Source organism: Triticum dicoccoides, chromosome 7B (assembly GCF_002162155.2).
Source record: "Triticum dicoccoides isolate Atlit2015 ecotype Zavitan chromosome 7B, WEW_v2.0, whole genome shotgun sequence".
In the NCBI taxonomy this organism is placed as follows: domain Eukaryota; kingdom Viridiplantae; phylum Streptophyta; class Magnoliopsida; order Poales; family Poaceae; genus Triticum; species Triticum dicoccoides.
The window spans coordinates 602,641,871-602,648,790 of NC_041393.1; positions in this window are offsets into that span (position 1 = coordinate 602,641,871).

The following is a 6,920-nucleotide window of genomic DNA, read 5'->3' on the forward strand; positions in this document are numbered from 1 at the left end:
ATTTCCTCGCATTTGAAACAAGTGCGCCCTGACTACATGGTTCCCCCTTCCTCTCTACCTCCCTTTTCCCCATTCGTACTCCGTGGGCGCCAAAACACCCTTTCCACCCCACCCTCCTCCGTCCGCCACCGTCCGCCACCCCATCCACCGTTGTCCTCCTCCACCATGCCAGAGCTGATACCCCGACGCCGCCGTCCATTACAAGAGATCGACTTCTCTCATCCACGCCTTCGGACCAGGATCCTTGCATCCCGTCCTCTCGCTTCATCCCCGCCGTCGTCCACCTTGTCGGCGCCGCTCCAACGACCGTCTCATCCACCGCGCCCCACCGCCACCATCTACCCTCCTAGATCTGCTTCCACGCCGCCGACAGCCATCGCTACCGCAGCACCGTCAAATTCTCACCAGATGCGTACACGGCGCCGCACCAGAGGCGGTACTCTTTCGTATCTGCTCAACTTATTTATCACAGCAAGAAAATAGATCGCCACTGCTTTACTCTGATTTCTTGTCTTGGTTGCGAAGTTGCCTTTGTCCAGTTTGCACCTTCAGATCCTCCATGGCACGCTCAACACTATACTCCCAATGCTTATGGTTTTCCCCTTTTATATTCCACACTAGTTAAATCATAGTAGACTAAATTTCAAAATTGGGTCAGTCGATTTTTCAGAGCTCGCCGGAGTTCGCTGGTGCGATCCAAGGGGCTCGGGTGGTGGTGGGGCCTCGCCGAATGAAGAAAACTCGATGTGGGTGGGGGGTGGTGGTGGCGGAGGAACACAGGCGGTGGGGGCCGGTGGTCCGGCCGGCGGCCCGTGCGGTGTTCTGTATGGGAAGAATCACAGACGAGGAAGAAAAAGGGTTAGGAGATGTAGGATCTTCATCCAACCGCCTGAAATGGTCGAGAGACATCTGGGAGTTGCATTCTTAATGCGCTCTAGTTCATCATGTGTGGGAACTGCGCAACCAACATTTTATTATTTAAAATCTGCTTGCTCTTCTTTACCATGTTCGATAGAGCTGTGACACAAAACGTAGGACCGACTCCAGCAGACTGTACCCATACATCACTGGCCACACCACTAGCCCCACCACATAGGAGCTGCACTCCAGCAAAAGGTATACCGATTTCATTTGCCCTAGCACCAGTTGTACCATAGAAAAATCCCACTCCAGCAAAAAGTCCAGCAAGTCCACCGGCCGAAGACCTATCCCAACTGCAGAGACGGCCAATTCCTGCAGATCGGAACCCCATTCCATTTATTCCCAGTTTAAAAGACAATGCTTACAATGTTGTTAGGGACTACGTGCATATATTCCCATCATGGGAAGATTATTGTGAAGACAAACACCATTTTCACATCTTCCTGTCCAACTTACGTGTAAGTGCTATTATTCATGGTAATTATTTTGCTGTTTTCTGTTGATTGAACACATCAATGATTTACATTACATTGTTGTAACTAGGCGAGGGTCAATTTGGATAGACATGACGAGGAAAGCTTGCTTGTGCTTTTCAAGGAAGCATTGCAGCAGTATCGGTGTTACCTGTGGAAATCACACTTTGGTGGCAAATCTATAAAAGAATTCCGGTGAAGTCTCCTGTGCTAAATTTAGAAGACATTGAATGGAAAAACATTGTTATGCACTGGTCTCGTTCCCAGGTTGAGGTACTGTCTATGAAATCACATGACAAATTGAACTTCTACTTTTCCGCATGTTCCTTACGGATCTTGTTTGCAGGAAATCTGCTCGAAGAAGAATTCCGGTTTGAAAAGAATGATAGGATATCGCAAATATATTGTCCGCTGCTTTGCTCTTGTTAGTACATGTTGTCCTGTATCACTGTACTTGCATACATACCTGGTTCATTATGTGACAGCAGTATGCATGATAGCTTGCTTATCAATTGTTCGCTCCAAATTCTTCAGTATCCAATGCCAATGTTTTTTTAGCTCTGCATTGTTCTTGTAAGTACATGCTGTCCTTTATCAGTGTACTTATAATGATAGGTAGTTGTTCATGTACCATCACTCTGCAGCTTATTTTCCTTTGTCCACCATTTTCTACACATCAGATCTATATTTACTCTTACCATAAGGTTGGTACTGAAGAAGTTTAGCTGTGCATTGCTCTTGGCTGTACCTTTTGCCTGTATCACAGCACTTACATTTATAGCTACTTGGTTATGTAGCATCACTCTTCGTCTTATCTTAAATATTCTCCATTTTTTTGTATATTATCACATCTATATTTACTCTTAACAAAATGTAGAATAAAGGCAATGCTTATGAAGAAGATTATGTAGTAAACTTCTTGAATTGCCCCCCCCCATCAGCATGGACAAGGCCTTTATAGAGCCTGTCTTCACCAATAATGTAAGTTTGTCCATCTCAAGCCTTCAAACTTTGTTGTATATATTTGGTTAGGCATGACTGCAACAGCTGTTTATTTTTGGTGTTTGCATCAAATTGCATGTTTAAAGTTTATTATGTACTCCCTCCGTTCCAAAATAGATGACCCAATTTTGTACTGAAGTTAGTACAAAGTTGGGTCATCTATTTTAGAACGGAGGGAGTAGTTCATAAACAAAAGTTTGTCCTATACAACCAAGTTCCTTATGCATACCATGTAAATTAAAGTATACAGAGCAAGTGATCTTATTTTGCACTGCATGTATGCTTCTGTTCTTCATCTGTAATCCAGTGGTGTGGTGAACCTACCCACTACAGCACAATGTCATATTCTGCAATGTCTTAACTATGAACAATGTCATATCATTCTACTACTCCCTCCGTCCGAAAATACTTGTCATTGAAATGGATGTATCTAGATGTATTTTAGTTCCAGACACATCCATTTTGATGACAATTAATTCCGGACGGAGGGAGTATTATTTAAACCGTCTCTTTATTTGCCAATCTGAAATGGGATAAATTGACAGCACACTAACCATTGATACTTATGAGTTCTTGATCTGTAATCCAGTGGTGTCGTGAAGCTGCCAACTCCTTCACAATGTCATTTCCTGCCATGTCTTGACCTGAACAATACCATATTGTGTTAATGCAATTTTAAACTGTGTCACTTTATTCGTCAGTAAGAAATGTGATGAATTGTCAGCACTGATACTTTTATGTGCAAAACCTGTCATCTGTCTGCTTGTTTATCTTTCAGAGTGAGGAAGATTTAAGTGTTGAACAAGCATAGTCTCATCATCTTGCTCAGCTGCTTGTGCTATAGCTCCCAAGCAGGGCTAACCTTTCTTGAACTCTATTGAAGTGTTGTCGGTTTTGTATATTATTTTGTTGGCGTGTTTATTTGCACTGGTGGACATCTTTGATGCCCAGTGTATGTAATCTGTTGTCTGCTTGTGCTTTATTATCATAGTGGTGAACTTTGATGCCCAGTGGATGTAATATGCTGCGATTTCTTTATTTTATAGTCTAGGTTTTTTCTTATTCACGATGCTGTAGTTATTTTACTGTCTTCGCAGTAAACCGGCCAAACCGTAAAATTATGGTACATAATCGGGCCGTCATGCAATCACGATGTAGGTTTGGCCTGAAACATGCCGAACAACTAACGGGCCGGCAGCAGCCCGAAATGAACCCCGGCCCATGATTGTGCGAATCAAATCACGGGCTTTTAAAAGGCCAAAATTGTCTCGGTCCTTGTTTGGCCCAATCAGATATCGGTTGCGAGTAGGCCGGATGCAAACTGGGCCGTAGTTAGGCCCAACTATATGACGGGCATTTAACAGGCCAAAATTAATATAGGGCAAATGTTAAACGGGTCCTTAAGAGGCCAAAACTAATGTCAAGCCGAATTACTAAGTGGGCCTCTAGCAAGTGGGCCCAAAAGCATAGTGTCCAGTTGACGGGCCGAATCTAATATGGGCCGTAATTGAGCCCATTGCCTCTTAAAGGGTCGTACCTGATCTGGGCCGTAATTTGGCCCAGAATGTGGTAGGCTTTTAACGGGCCAGATCTCATATGGGCCACTATTAGGCCCGGAACGTGGCAGGCCATTAATGGACCGGATCAAATATGGGCCGGCATTTGGCCCAAAACATGGCAGCCAGTTAATGGGCCGGCCTACTAGGGTCCTCAAATTCTTGTGGGCCTACAGGTGGGCCAACCCATTAATGTCGGCGAAATCTCGTGGACCTTTAGCCGGGCCGGCCCATTATGATCCGCAAGAATCTTGTGGGCCTTTACCTGGGCCGGCCCATTGCAAACAAAAATCTTGTGCGCCTTTACCTGGGCCGGCCCATTATGGCCCGCAAAATCTTGTGGGCCGTTAGCTGGGCCAGCCTATTATGGCCCGCAAAATCTCGTCGGCCTTTAGCTAGGCCGGCCCATTATGGTCTACAAAATCTTGTGGGCCTTTAGTTGGGCCGGCCCATTTAAACTTGATGGGTCGGTCCACGTGTCAACATATCATAGGCGCGTCTCGCCCATTGGACGAGTGACACCTGTGCCAAGGCGGACCTGACACGTGTCTCCTCCAGCCAATGATGATTTTACACGTGGAAAATCCCCATTGGTCGGGGCTGTTAACGGGTTATCGAATCCAAAACCCGGCCCGATAGCTTAACGGCGTTCCGTTACGGTGGATGCCACGTGTCGGTCACCCTTGACGAAAGCACTTCTATGACGCGCGATTTATCGTCATGGAAGTGGACACTTCTGTGATGATAATTTTGGTAATGTCATGGAACACTTCTATGACAGCACAGGTATGACTATCTTGATTCTGTCATAAATTTGTCATGGATGTACATGCATGACAAAAAACGCGACCTACTGTGACAAACACGTATCATCACAGAAGTGTACTTTTTTTGTAGTGGACGTGGTACGTTGCTCGAGGCGCAACACCTGGAAGAGTCTTTCTCCAGTAAGTGATGCTTCTTCGTAGTTTGCCGGGTCTGGAACCGGCCCTTCCTTCCTTGTTGTTCTTCTAACTTGCTTCTTCTTTGGCTATAGGGGCCTTTCCGGAGACGCAGCGGCTAGCGGAGGAAGCCGTCCGCTATCAGCGCGATCCGACCGGCATTGTTGGGTCCAGGATGGATCCGCTGATGGCCTGGACCTTCCTGGAGATCATTGCCGCTGCTGAGGCCCGGCTGCGGGTCTTGGGGACGCAGATGGAGCGGTTGTCCCGGGCCGGCACCGCAATGACGGTGACCCTGTGGCCGGACTCTGTCCATCCGCGCAGCCTCTCGCGCCTGGCGCGCTGGTTGGAGATGGGCCCGGATTGCCTTAGCGACTGGTGCGTTTCCGCCGCCCGGGCCGGTGCTGAGATGGCGCTCCGGATCGCGCTGTCTTGGCATCCGGATCTTCAGTTGGACGCGCTGATGGGTCAGCGCGCTGGTTCGGAGCAGTTGCTGCAGGAGCAGGCCGGCCGGATCGCCTCCCGGGCCAGCTATATCGCCGAGTTCTCCTTCGACGACGAGTTCCATCCAGAGCGGATGGAAGACGGTGCGGTCGTGGATGGCGACGACTACGGCTTGCTTCTTCACGACCCGGAGGGAAGCTCGGAGGAGACGGGCGTCTACAGCGACGCGGAAGCCGAAAGGACACCGGTGCTTTGCTGGACCCGGAGGCCGGGAGGGGGGAGCCGTCGACGTCGCGACGCGGCGCTAGGAATGCCTGAGAATCTTTGTAGAAAACTTTGTTAAGTAGCAGGTCCACCCACCCACTGGGGGTTTTCAGGGTGTAATGAACTCGGGCCGTGGGCCTTTGCTTGAAACATTTATGTGTAAATGTTGTGAGTGTTTATTTGCTCTTTGCCTTCTGCTTTTTTTGAACTTATTTCATGCGTTGTTCCTCTCTGAAACCTCCCCCCCCCCCGTGAGTCAGACGGCCAAGGCTCCGGTCTGTGACAAGGAGTTCGGCTCTTCAAGAGGCGCGTGCAGGAGTTGGGTCCTTAGAAGTGTTGAGCGCGAGTGAAACACCCACTGGGCCGGCTGGCGGCAATCCGGCTTGGCTGGTTGGTGAGCAGCCGGTCGTGCGGCTAACTTAGTTGACGAGCGTCGGGCCGGGTTGGTCGACCCGGTGGCTTTTGACTTAGTGTATGAGTCGTAGGGAAGCTTTGGCCCGTCGTCAGCCAGAGCTGGATCTGCGGTTTTAGGCCGAAGTGGGGGACCGTGTGTCACACCCTAGCTAGTCATGCATTAGAGTGTTGCATCATGTTTATTCTTTCATCAGAAACCTGAAATGGGGATGACAGAACCCCCAGCCCCCTCTGAAACCAACTAGGGTTTACTAAAAACTTTTTCAATGAACCTGAAATGCCCTTCTAAAATGCCCATCATTTTTGTCCTGGTTCAGAACCCCTAACAAAAGTGATGCACATTTTCCTAGGTCATCCTAGGGTCTTTGAATTAAATCATAGATATTTGAATTTGGGCATTTAAAATTATATAAAATATTCAGATGCCCAAATATCTCCAAACTAAAATGTTTCATGTTGGAAATAATCCAACTATGGACCAGGAGTAGTTTGGTGATTTTAGGAGTTGCCTAAGTATTTTTAATAGATCAACAAAGTTGCAGAAGTATTAAAAAACAGAAAACAGGAAAAAATAGAAAAACTTACCTGGCGCCCAGCACCCGGCCCACCTGCCGGCCCAGCCCAGCGCCGCTCCAGCGAGCTGCTTGCCGGCCAGGCAGGCAGGCAGGTGCCCGACGGCGACCGCAGCACGGGCCACGCACCTGCTCGCCGCCTCGCCGCTCCCCTCGCCCGGTGACGTCGTGGATCGCTCCCCCTCTCTTCCCCGAACCCCCCAGACACCCCCTCTCCTCTCCAGCTCCTCCCCCTCGCGCCCCCCAGCCATGGCCGACGCTACCGCCGCCGTGCCTACGTCGTAGCCGCGCTCCCCGCCGCCCGTGCGTCCTCTCGTCGTGTCCAGGAGCTCC